The following is a 13909-nucleotide window of genomic DNA, read 5'->3' on the forward strand; positions in this document are numbered from 1 at the left end:
TAGCAAGCTCGGGAACAGTCCAGATTCTTATCCAATAGAGTAGTGGTCTTAAAATTATCACATCCATCAAACGTTTAAACTCAAGATCCAAAAACAATGGTATTAAAGGGGTACTACACGGGTAAGAAGTTATAGCCCTGGCAAAAGTATCTTCTCCCACTGAAATTAAAATGTAAAAAAACCCATATTTCAGCACCATAGGCAGCCGCTCCCTGCGCCTTGGGCAAATAGATTTTAATGGCAGGAGAAACAGATTTCGAGACCAAACTTTTATAAAAACGCAAGATAGCGGCTGCCCTATGCTGAAGAAGCCCTACACTCTTGCCGATTTGGTCCTTCCAATGCAAATTACTTGATATCCTCACACCTAAGTAATCTATTGAGTGAACCCATGTCAATAAAGACCCATCCAAGTCAATGGTGCATCTCCCACGGGAACCCGGGCCAAGCACCATTAACTTAGTTTTGTTAGCATTCAACTCCAAACCATAATCCAAACAAAAAGATTTAAACTTATCAACTAAAACTTGAAGACCCATCGGGGTCTTAGAGATTAGGAGTGAATCATCGACAAAGAGTAAAATGGGGATCTTGTGAGCAGTCAATGTAGGGGCATCATTCTGACAAGAGAGCAATATTGGTACCACCTCATTGATAAATAAAGTCAATAAAAACCTGGCCATAACACAGCCCTGACGCACACCCCTCTGAATGGGAATTTTTTTCCGTCAACTCTCTTTGGTCTCTCCACCTCACCTGTGCATAAGTATTCTCATGTAATTGCCATAGAAGATCAACTATGTTAAATGGAACTTTGAGCCTAAGTAGTACTTCCCATAGCTTCTCTCTCAGGACCAGATCAAAAGCTGATCGCAAGTCCACGAAAACAACATATAAAGGTTGCTTTGCAAGAACTACGTACTTCCAATATAGAAGCACAAATCTAAATACCTGGTCTATTGTGGTGTTTTTGGGATGGAACCCCGACTGCAACTGAGAAAAAACCTGGTGATCTTGTGCCCAATTCGTGAGTCTCTCCAAAAGCTGCTTTGAAAACATTTTCTGGAGATTATCAATGAGGCTAATGGGTCTACAATTAACAGGCAAGTTAGCATTTCCTTTTTTATAAATTGGAATTATTTCAGCACCTTTCCAGGTACTCTGGATAGCACCACCATTGGCAATCTTATTTGAGAGCAGATTTATATACCAGGACCAAATAGTTGGTTCTGATTTATATAAATCTCCAGGTATTTTGTCAGGTCCAGGCGCCTTGCCTGATTTTAAAGAATTAATCGCATCTAATGTTTCCTCCAAAGAGAAAAATTTCTGTCTACTGGAGTATAAGTATCCTGGCCAAATAGGTCAAGGGTATCACTGAAAGTAAGTGGTAATGAGGGGGCTGAGTCACATAAACCACTGTTAGATGGATTCGGGGGAGCAGCATAAAGTTGGGAAAAGTGAGTTACCCAAGTCTCTGGTTGTATATGATTCCTAATGCTGCAATTATTCCCTCTTTGTCTTTTGGATAGTAACTCCCAAAATAACGTGTTCTTATTTAATTTAATTGCAACAAGCAGATCCTGCCAGACAGAATCTTCCCAAACCTTTTTAGCGTGGATTGTGGCCTTTTTGTATGTACATCTATTTGATTGAATCTCCCCCAGGGAGCCTTTTATGATTGCAGTTTTTAGTGCCAACTTTGCCTTAGCACAATCCTCATTAAACCATACATTGGTAACCATCACATTAGGAGCTAAAGATTTAGAAGATATGTTTTTGTAGAAGAAACTCAGCAGTTTCTTCAACAATGATTTATAAATGCTAAGGATGGGAATGTTGCTATCTTCATATTCGTCTTAATCTGCCATCACATTGATAAAAGCTTTATAAATCCCAGTTATTAATTAGGGGTTGGACAATACCTTCAGCCAACAGACTCTTCTATGATTACTGCTCGGCAATGGAGTAGGAACCACTGTACATTTGGTGTGTGAGGATTTCCTGAATACACCTCCACATAGGGTAAGAAGCAAAGGATTATGGTTTCTTTCGCAGCAGGATTCTACCTTCATATCTTTCAATAGAGGCCACAACCTAACATCCACTAAGAAGTAGTCAATAGTACTGGAAGAGATACCTCTTTTGAATGTAGGCGCCATATGTGAATCTGAAGGTGTGCGTCCATTGCATGCCCTAAGCCCATATTTTAGACAAAGTGTAGCCAACTGAGTGGCCACAAGGGAATGAGTATTGGCTGATATTCATTAATTGCGGGATTCCCCACAGTTCATCTTCTTCATTAGTTAACCCATTATTGATCATCGAGGGTTCAAAAGTGCAATTCAAATCTCCTCCTATTACTAACAAAAGCGAGGGGTGCAAAGAATCCAAAACTTCAAACAACTGACATAATGTCTGAGACACCGATCCCCAAGGTGCCGAACGGGCATAAACATTAATTAAAATAATCCTAAAATCCTGATGGAATGTAAGTTGAACTCCCATAATATCCACAGAATCTATCTTTAATGGTGAATAGTCACAGTATAACTTCTTATTTAATAACATCAATAAACCTCCTTTTGCGCGACCTAAAAGCCTTTCTGGAGGTTGGGCAGGGATACTATATGACATAAACCCCTTGTATATATAACTGTTCCTCAGCCCAAGTTTCCTGAAATAAGCAAACATCCTGGCTGTTAATATAAGTAATCCACTCTGCATCTCCCAGTTTCCTGCCTAATTCTGCTAGATTCCATGACATCAATAGTATCTCAGCCTTAGGCAACCCAGAATTAACAATAGGAGTAACTGTCCTCTCACAATGTATAACCCCTTGAGATACCCCCAGAGGCACTTCATGAGCAACATTTAGTCATCCAGAGACTGTTGATGTAGGGGGCGTTCTAGGTTCATATGAGATTGATGAGCTGGAATGGGGATAGAGTACTTCATAGAACGAGTACAAGGAGGGTGGGGGGCAAGACTAATACCAATACCTCTCGAAACCCTTAAGTGATATGTACGGGCTTTAAAATCCATTAATTGCTCCACCAAGGTCTTTTTGGAAAAGCAAACTGAAATAAAATCATACATAGATCCTGGAACGCAACATCTTTCCACCTTAAGAATATCAGAGAGAATAACTGAGAGACGATTGCGTCGGGTGCGTAGCCAATGAATGGCTTTATTGATCAAAGACTCATGGTTCTCAAAAGCACCAAGCAGTAGCTTGGGCACATCAATCATATACATTGTACAATCACTACATCTCATCCCCAAACTCTGATCATTCTGAGTATTATTATCAGTATAGGATTTTTAAAAATGGGTAGAGGGTATAAGGGAGTTATCCTTACTACCAGGAGGCAAGGGGATCGCCTCTCTCCTTGGCTCATCATTGGTAAGATATAACTGAGCGGAAGCAGGGGCATGAGATCCCTCATGATTCGTAAAATTGGGAACTTGATTGTGCTTCCACCTGACGTTGGCAGGTACCACCTGGTTATCCCCAATGCTAGATGAAATTGGATTGTTTAGGGGCGAGGACGGAGCTAACACTTGAGGTTAGGTGTCAATTTCTAGTCCTAACTTTAATGGAACAATACTTCCATCCTCTTTTATCTCCCCATGTGGCTGCTGACATCTACAGCTATTTTTCTGCATTATGTTCTCCTTCATAAGTCCCATTAATAATAACAACATAGATTTTATGTTATCAATTTTCTGGAGAACAATAGCTAAATCAGTCCCTTTGCCCAAAAGATGTAAGTCCTCAGGAACAGAAGGAGGGGTAGTCGAAGTGTTGATGTCAGTAGCAGTTCCTATTTCAGAATGTATTATGCAAACTGGTTGATCTTCAACCTCTGTCAATAGCTCAAACGTTTCGAACACAAGATATTGGGAACCACCTTGACTACTGGGCTAAATGGAAGGGGGAAAGTTTCAGCACCCATAGATAAAGTGTCCCTCTGACATGACAAAGTTCCCAAACCACAACATGATGGTGCCAAAGGAGTGTATAGGGGATTTCCCCCTAAAGCCTGGGAATCCACGGTCATACTGGTCTCAACAGGAGTAGAAATAGCCTGTGTCCTCTTGCTCTTTGTGAACATTGTAGGGATTTTCTCCTTCCTAGGCACTCTACTGCGAGTAGGCGATAAATGAGAATTAGTTTTTAATAAAGCATCAACCTCTTCAAATAATAAGTCGATAGCATGAAGAGGACTCAAGTCTTTAGGGGTGCCTGTGCTTACTTGGTTGCTTGCTCTTTTCCTAACTTTTTTTATACTGCTCATAGGGGCAGCGGAATAGGTAGTAATGAATCCTTAAATACAAAATAAAAATCTTCTGTACTCACTAGTCACATCAGAAATTGGCCCAGCCCGGCCTCAATCGGGCGAAGACGGGCCCGTGAAGTGCGCAATAGTTATGAGGCCAGATAGGTGGAAAGGGAGCCTGGGGGATGAAGTCTGAGTGTGTGTATTTGCAGATGTCTCCTCTCTGATAGCCCTGAGGCTAGTCAACCACAGTACCCCTCTAAGAGAGCACACTGAGATTGCTAGAGCAAGCCCTTGTCCGGTAGTAAGGGAACCCCTGGACTCTTTGCACGGTATATCTCATTTTGATATACCATATAATGAGCCAGCTTTCTACATGGGGGGGCACAGCAGTGGGATACCAAACCTTTACATTTCCTGTACCACTCAGTTAATAAGTGAAACCACTAGGTAATCCAAAATTGTCTTTAATCAGAAACATTTTTCCAATCATCGATTTTTCTAAATTGCTTAAAAGTTACTGTTAGGGCCTTGTGTTAAGTCCCCCAGTCCAAACTGTTTAGAATTTAAAATACTTTAGATAATATACTTTTAGAAGTATACTTAGAATTTTTTTCTTACATTTCTAAAAAGGTCCCAACAACTTTTAAAAGCATGACTGAGGCAGCAGGTTCATCACAGGAGCTCAACCTGGGCCCCTACCAAAATCTTAAGTTGGCCAACTTAAGGCCCTCTGCCCAGTATGGGAACTTACCATGTGGTCTCAACTCACAAAAGCACATCTAAAGCTGGTGCTTACAGAAAATGGTAGAGCCACAGCGAGCAAAGAAGCTCCTCATGAAGATGAGGAGGATGTGGAAGAGGATGATGAATCCCTCCACAACTCCAACAACAGTAATACCACTGGGAGCACTTCAGATAGTAACCCTGGAGATGGAGACACTGAAGCTGCTGAACTCCAGAAGCTAGCTAAGAGGATAGAGCTAGAGTCTAAACTCTTAACTACAGAAAAAGAAGGAGCTGAGATGAGTCAAGAACCAATCCCTGGTGGCAGCAAAATTGTAATTATACGGCAAAAGAAGCTGCTTTTGACCCTAAGGTCCCCAAAAGGATTGTCCCAAAATATGTAAGAGGTGATGGTATCACCAAGTGGTTTACAGCCTTTGAGAGGGCTCATAAAATGAGGAAACAGCCAAAAGCATTGGGCCTCTCTACTCTGGGAGCTGTTCTCTGGAAACTGTAGGTATAGGCTCCTGACACTGAATGAGGCAGATGCTGAGTCCTATGACAGCATGAAGGATACCCTGATTGAGGGCTTTGGACTCATCACTGAGGAATACAGGATCAAGTTCCGGGAGACTAGGAAAACCTCTAGTTAATCCTGGGTAGAATTTGTTGTCTTCTCAGTAAAAACACTGGATGGCTGGTTGAAGGAAATCAGATACAAGACTATGATGAGTGTTATACTCTTATTATAAAAGAGCATCTGTTCAGTAACTGTCTTTTTGAAAATTTGCATCAGTACCTGGTAGACCTAGGTCCAATTCCTCCCAAAGAATTGGGTAAGAAGGCAGGCCCCTGGGTCAAGACTAGGGTGTCCAAGACAACTCATGATAGGGGTGACCAAAAGAAAGAGTTTGCTAACCCCCCAAGGGAAAGATGGTGACCAGTCTAGAGATAAAAAAACAGTCTTCTAAAGGCCCTAAAAAAAAACAGCCCAGTAAGGTGTGCCAGAGACAAGTCACAAAGCAAGGGTTGGTACCAGCGTAAGAACTGGGATCCAAGAAGGCTTGGTGCTACAACTGCAAAGCCAATAGGCACCAAACTGGAGACCATGCCTGTCCCAAAAAGAATCCCCCCCAGTGCACCTGCAGCTACTGTGCAGTGGTACGTCTCCAGATGGGATCCCAGGTGGGCCCTGACTATGTCAGAGAGCTCACAGGCGCAACTTTGGTCTCTGAGAGTGGGGTCGATGTAGCTGCCCTTGCTGTCTGACCAAGTAATCTGGAGAAATACAGACAACATCCTCAATTAATGGGATCAGATTTGAAGCACTGAGGGATACAGGTGCAAGTGTCACCATTGTGATTGAGAAACTGATATGCCCTGAAAGGTATCTGACTGGTGAAACTTTCACAGTCATCAATGCTGACAACTAAGCAAAGGTCCATCCCATGGCAATGGTGTCCTTAGAGTGAGGAGGGGGTACTGGCCAGAGGAAGGTGTTGGTATCCTCTGCAATTCCTATGGCCTGTCTGCTAGGTAATAATCTGGAGTCCTCAGCATCGGCCGAGGTCGAAAGAAAGACCCATGAAGCTATGACGGGTATACCTGAATGGGTGTGTGTGAAAACCAGAGGACAATGCAAAGCTCAGGGTGAAAAACAGGAGCGGGAGCCTGGAATAATGGCCCAGCACCTCAAGAGAAAAGGCAGGAAGTCTGGTAAGGCAGCTTCTGAGTAGCCCCAGCTCAGGGCCCCTCTCCTCAGGGGAAAGACCTGTCAGCCCTTGAGGGAACTGAGCCCCAGGAACTTGAGCCTTACACAGCAGAGCCCATGGGTCCGGGGGGACCCTCTGGGGAAGAGCTGTGCCAGTGACAGAGGACCTGTCAAATTCTTGAGAGCTTGAGGCAGCAAGCTGCTGACCAGCAAAAAGGAAATGTCAGTGACTCTCACAGAACCTCCCGGGAGGAGGAACTCCTCTATATCAAGGCCGAAGACCCCAACCTTGGTGACACTAAGGGTGGTAGTGCCTCATGTATAGAGAGTTCCTTCTCACCTTGGCTCATGACATCCCCTTAGGTATGGCCCAGAAGGTGAATGGGTTTTGTAACTCCTGTGTCACCCGTCAAGCCAATGGCAAGAAAGGCAACCACCCAAAGGCTCCCTTAATTCCACTTCCAGTGGTTGGAGTTCCCTATGAAAGGGTAAAGGTTGATGTTGTTGGCCCCCTAGACCTACCAACAGCATCAGGGAACAGATTCATACTGGTGGTAGTGGGTTATGCCACCAGGCACCCTGAAGCTAAGAAAAAGTCTTGGCCTACCAGTGCATGTTATGTGTGCTCCATGACTAAGCCTTTCAGGCAGAGACTTGTTCAGGAAGCAAGTTGCTTGTAGAATAGGTTTGGCCTAGTAATAGCTAATGTGGTTAGTGGGGAGGTGGTGCCTTCATACGTAATTTTGTCTAAGGGGACAACTGTATATCGAAGAGGCATGGCTACTAAAAAGTAGTGTGAAGGCAGGCTCCCACATCAGGAAACCCATTTCTAGTTTTTAAAGACTCTTTGACACACACTTTCCGCACTGGACAAAACTATTCACAGATATAGCAGGCTCCCACCACAAACACAAGCTATACATTATCCACATCTCTAACAAAAACAAACAGCTTTAGACTTGAACAGACTTCTTTAGTGACCCACCACAGACATCACCTAGTAGTTTAAGAAGCTTCGTTTTACATATACTTTGCAACCTAAACAGAGGTTATTATACAAATGCTAGCCCACACCACACATTTCACCTTTTAATTAGCCAAGCCTTCTCTAGATACAGCTTTCATGCTGAACATAGCTCATCATGGAGACTCCTATTCAGTACACACACACACATCACTTAGGGCCTCCTTATGAGTTTGGCAGTCTGACTGGCAGACCGCAGCAGTGGCAGCTGCCAAAAGATTGCCATTTTGGCAGTCACACAGACTGCCATATTATGAGATACACACCCTGGCCCGCCAAAAGACAGACAAAATCCTGACACCGCTAGGACCCTGGAGGGCTGGAAAGAGGCAGTCCGATCACTGGCACCGCCAGCCCGTCAACAAACCACCAAGCCTATTACAAGTTGAAAATCGCCATGGCTGTCTTTCAATCGCGGTGCAAACCACGGCGGTCCACACAGTGATACACAACACCACATTGGATAGATTTAAAACACAGCTGACACACATTCACATACTCAATACACCTACCAACCACACTATAAAACACACCCCTTTACACACTACAATCCTTTAAAATCCCCACACCAAACACAGAAGCCAGAGCAACATCAGAGAAAACCAAACCATGGATTAGGAGCTCCACCATCTCTCACAAAGCACATATCACACATCCTCACATATTTGCACTCTATAACACCTTTTACTCCCCATCACCCCTTCATCACACAGCACCTACAATTTATTTTTCCTCACTCCTTTACCATCACCATGTCAACACAAAACATTCCTGTTTCACAGATGACGAGTCAGAGTCGATGAAATCACCAGAGAAGAGCCACATCTATTTGGAGCCCTAGTCCAGCAGACTACTGTCGCAAGGAAAATGGAAATGTGGAAAATAATAGTCAGAGTGAATTCTGTAGGCAGCTACCCGTGCACAAGGGATGACATCAGAAAGAGGTGGAATATCCTCAGGGGGAAGGTATGTTCCATGTCTGTCAGGCACCAGCTGGTGTTCCACAAGACTGGGGGTGGTCCCCCACCTCCAGAGTTCACACCTTGGGAGAAGGTGGTCTTGGCCACCCTGAATCCTGAGGGTTTGAGAGGAATACCTGGGGGAGACGAGTCAGATAAGTTACAACAAAAAAATTAGCTCACCAAAATGTATTAGCATGCATGCTCACTGATCACCTTTCTCCACCTAGATTGTCACCCCACTAAACAGTCCGGTGTCCACCTGTCCATAAACTCCAGTCTGGCCTCCAACATGCAAATTACACCCACCTGCACTTGGGGGAACAACATCTCTGTATGGGTGGTGTAGTACAGGGATAGACAGCAATACATCTCCAACAAGCACTGTTCTACTATCACTAATACCAGAACAGTGTAGACCAATCCAAATTACCTCCTTTGTCAACTCCACATCGGAGTGTACCCACCTGGGGGGATTTAAAGTGTACAGTGTGTGGGTACGACAGGCAATGACATTAATAATCTCAGCAGGCAGTGGTAATGTCACTCCACTTAGCCCATTCTGTATTCTATGCTACTAGAACCATTCTCCCTCTACTCACACATTCAGCTGTACTCAACTGAGGGGATTTAAACTGTTCAGTATGTGGGTAGGTCCGGCAATGATAGCCATGCCAAGGTCAGCAGGCACTGGTAATGTCACTCCACTGAGCCAATACGTGTTCTCTGCTACTACGACCATTCTCCCTCTACTCAGTCTTTGCCATGTACTCACCTATGGGGTTATCAACTGTACAGTGTGTGGGCAGGACAGGCAATGACAGCTATGCCAAGGTCAGCAGGCACTATCTATGCAATGCAAAACACCTGCTCACTGTGCATCTGCCCTATCATCCTTGTACATCAACTCACTATGAAAATCTACTCACCTGAAAGGATGACTAATGTATGCTGTGTGTAGTACTTAGTATAACATGACTGTAAGTCCCAAGAGGAACAGTCCCTCCAACTCCAATAACCAGGACACTGTCCACATTGACAGTGTTGCTTTCGGGTAATTCCTGAATACAGGTTAATACCTGGGAGGTACCAACAGACAGCTCATGGTGTACTCTGATCTGCCTAATCAACTAGATCCATCTTGAGCAGATAAGCCAAGATGAAAATAATGTGGACAGGAAGGACAGTCCAACTCATGTGCCCAATGAATGAAGGACAACTCAAAGGTACCAAGATGCATCATCTAAATGCTTGTGGCAGAACACATTCACAATGCACTGACCACATGATGACCACTAACATATACTACGACAAGGATCCGGGTCTGCAAGCATAACAGTCTACTAGGTCTTAAAATGACCTAAGCCACATCATGCCCTACCACTGATTTTGACTGCACTATTGGAAAGATAGGAACCTATGAATAGACATCAAAGTGCCAAGATACTCAGACATCCTGTAGCAAGGTAAGGTAGCAAGGTAAGGTGAAACTGAATTAGTCTGTTCCTCAAATATTAGGTGTAAGGAAATGCCAGTGTACATTTTATTGTGAAATACACCCAAGAGGGCATCTTAGAGATGCCCCCTGAAACCATACTCGACGTCCAGTGTGGGCTGACTAGTTTTACCAGCCTGCCACACACCAGACATGTTGCTGGCCACATGGGGAGAGTGCCTTTGTCACTCTGTGGCAAGTAACAAAGCCTGTACTGGGTGGCGGTGCTTCTCATCTCCCCCTGCAGGCACTGTAACACCTGGCGGTGAGCCTCAAAGGCTCACCCCCTTTGTTACAGCACCCCAGGGCACTCCAGCTAGTGGAGTTGCCCGTCCCCTCCGGCCACGGCCCCACTTTTGGCGGCAAGGCCGGAGGAGATAATGAGAAAAACAAGGAGGAGTCACTGGCCAGTCAGGACAGCCCCTAAAGTGTCCTGAGCTGAGGTGACTCTGACTTTTAGAAATCCTCCATCTTACAGGTCGAGGATTCCCCCAAAAGGATTAGGGATGTGCCCCACTCCCCTCAGAGAGGAGGCACAAAGAGAGTGTAGCCACCCTCAGGGCTTGTAGCCATTGGCTACTAACCCCCCAGACCTAAACACACCCCTAAATTCAGTATTTAGGGGCTCCCAGAACCTAGCAAGATAGATTCCTGCAACCTAAGACGAAGAAGGACTGCTGACCTGAAAGCCCTGCAGAGAAGACGGAGACACCAACTGCTTTGGCCCCAGCTCTACCGGCCTGTCTCCCCACTTCAAGAAAAACTGCAACAGCGACGCGTTCCACAGGGTCCAGCGACCTCTGAAGCCTCAGAGGACTACCCTGCATCTAAAAGGACCAAGAACTCCAGAGGAAAGCGGCTCTGCTCCAAAGAAGAAACATCTTTGCATCAAAGAAGCAACTTTTAAAGAACACACGTTTCCCGCCAGAAGCATGAGACTTTGCACTCTGCACCCGACGCCCCCGGCTCGACTTGTGGAGAAACAACACTACAGGGAGGACTCCCCGGCGACTGCGAGCCCGTGAGTAGCCAGAGTTGACCCCCCTGAGCCCCCACAGCAACGCCTGCAGAGGGAATCCAGAGGCTCCCCCTGACCGCGACTGCCTGCTTCAAAGAATCCGACGCCTGGTAAAGACACTGCACCTGCAGCCCCCAGGACCTGAAGGATCCGACCTCCAGTGCAGAAGCGACCCCCAGGTGCCCTCTCCCTTGCCCAGGTGGTGTCTACCCCGAGGAGCCCCCCCTTTGCCTGCCTGCTTCGCTGAATAGACCCCTGGGTCTCCCATTGAACTCCATTGCAAACCCGAAGTCTGTTTGCACACTGCACCCGGCCGCCCCCGTGCCGCTGAGGGTGTAATTTTTGTGCTGACTTGTGTCCCCCCCGGTGCCCTACAAAACCCCCCCTGGTCTGCCCTCCGAAGACACGGGTACTTACCTGCTGGCAGACTGGAACCGGGGCACCCCCTTCTCCATTGAAGCATATGTGTTTTGGGCACCACTTTGACCTCTGCACCTGACCGGCCCTGAGCTGCTGGTGTGGTAACTTTGGGGTTGCTCTGAACCCCCAACGGTGGGCTACCTTGGACCCAACTTTGAACCCTGTAGGTGGTTTACTTACCTGCAAAACTAACAAACACTTACCTCCCCCAGGAACTGTCGAAAATTGCACTATGTCCAGTTTTAAAATAGCTTATTGCCATTTGTGTGAAAACTGTATATGCTATTTTGCTAATTCAAAGTTCCTAAAGTTCCTAAGTGAAACACCTTTCATTTGAAGTATTACTTGTAAATCTTGAACCTGTGGTTCTTAAAATAAACTAAGAAAATACATTTTTCTATACAAAAACCTATTGGCCTGGAATTGTCATTGGGTGTGTGTTCCTCATTTATTGCTTGTGTGTGTACAACAAATGCTTAACACTACCCTCTGATAAGCCTACTGCTCGACCACACTACCACAAAATAGAACATTAGAATGATCTCTTTTTGCCACTATCTTACCTCTAAGGGGAACCCTTGGACTCTGTGCATGCTATTTCTTACTTTGAAATAGTACATACAGAGCCAACTTCCTACATTAGGTCTATACTGTTGATAGCAGCCAATGTGTACATGGCCTCCATCAAATGTCACTGTAAACTGTTGGGAGGTACATGTCACAATACAACCTGTAACATTCTGTCTCTCACCTCAACAGGTTTACCTGCCACTGGATACACAGAAACAAGTCAAGAGACTGCCACTGCCCCCATGGATGAAGCCCTCAGTGTGGATACCACTCCTGGACTTGTGGACGTAGAGGACAGCACTGCCCCATCAGGGAAACCTGGTCAGATGACACCTGTCAGCCTCACCCTGACCACATCGACTCCTCCCAGCCCTGTTGCATCAATATCTCAGACACCCAGTCACCCAAAACTGTGTCCCGGGGATAGAATCAACAATCTTGTGTCCCCCAGTCCAGGTACCTGAGTCACATCTAGACACCTCTGACAATGATGGACCTGGACCCAGTGCTAGGGGCAAAACTGTGCCAAGTGTGCAGGCACTTGGGGGTAGGGTACATGGGAGGGATGGTGTGGACCAGCGACATGAGGCTGCTGGGGATAGGTCCGGCCAGGCCACCATCACCCAAGTCTTGGGAGCCTACAAACAATCCTAAAGCCTGATGGACCAGATACTCACAGGAATAAGGGAGATCAAGCAACAGCAGAGGGATAATCCCATGAAATATTGCAACAACAGGTGGCCAACAATGCCACCTTGGCCTCCCTAACAGAGGTGCTGAGAGGCATGAACACCACCCTGTGCAGGGATCAAGAACAACACCAGACAACTTCCAGTAGCTAGTAACATCAGCCTCTTTGATCTCTGTGGCAGCCAGTGAAATGGAGGCCATGCCAGAAGAAGGACCTTCCTCAGACACCCCTGCCTCTTTAGCTGAAGACGCCCCGCAAGCAGGGACATCCACCCAAACATCCAGGAGGTGCTGATGTGAAGACATCAACCACTGCCAGGAAGTGACCTCTTCCTGATGGAGCTCCTTAGTGTGCCACAGAATCACACTGTTGACTGTTCTTCAAATACTTTCCATTTTCCCGGATAGTAGAACACTGGACTTCAAACGTTGTGGCAGCTACTCTAAAGATTACATCTGCCATGACTGATCCCTTCATAATTCTTTTTTTTCTTACTTCACACCTTTATGTTCAGAGCACATGTGAATAAACACAACTAGCACACAATCAATGCCTAATAATGATTTCTCATTGTTGTTGGATGTACAATTTGAAATTCATGTGATGTAAATGAGGTACTGTTGGACCTGGCCCTTTTTGCAGGGCCATCCCCAAACTTTTTGCCTCCTTCCTCCTATGTTTCTGACCTCTTGTTGGCTTTAGGACTCTGAGCACTTTATCACTGCTGATTAGCGTAAAGTGCTGGTGCTCTCCTTACCAATGTTGGTATGATTGGCTTATACCTAATTGGCACATTTAATTTACCTGTAGGTCCCTTGTGCAGTGGTATCCCTAAACCCAGGACCTGTAAATTAAATGCTACTAGTGGGCCTGCAGCACTGCTTGCACCACCCACAGAAGTAGCCTTTCAAACATGTCTCAGGCCTGTTAGCACACAGCCTGCGTGTGCAGTTTACTGCCACAGGGACCTGGCTTCTAAATTTACTTGCCAGGCCCAGAACTCCCTTTTTAC

General features: G+C 45.6%; 1 protein-coding gene across 1 annotated transcript in view; it reads left to right on the forward strand.

Annotated features, from left to right (window-relative positions):
• LOC138300866 (elastase-1-like) overlaps nucleotides 1-13434 on the forward strand; it is a 215454-nt gene extending 202020 nt beyond the window's left edge. Inside the window, exon 7 of the mRNA XM_069240705.1 lies at nucleotides 12396-13434. The gene's annotated coding sequence lies outside the window, so the exon portion shown is untranslated. The remainder of the gene's footprint in view (nucleotides 1-12395) is intronic.
• Nucleotides 13435-13909: the final 475 nt, after the last annotated feature.

This window comes from Pleurodeles waltl, chromosome 6 (assembly GCF_031143425.1).
Source record: "Pleurodeles waltl isolate 20211129_DDA chromosome 6, aPleWal1.hap1.20221129, whole genome shotgun sequence".
In the NCBI taxonomy this organism is placed as follows: Eukaryota; Metazoa; Chordata; class Amphibia; order Caudata; family Salamandridae; genus Pleurodeles; species Pleurodeles waltl.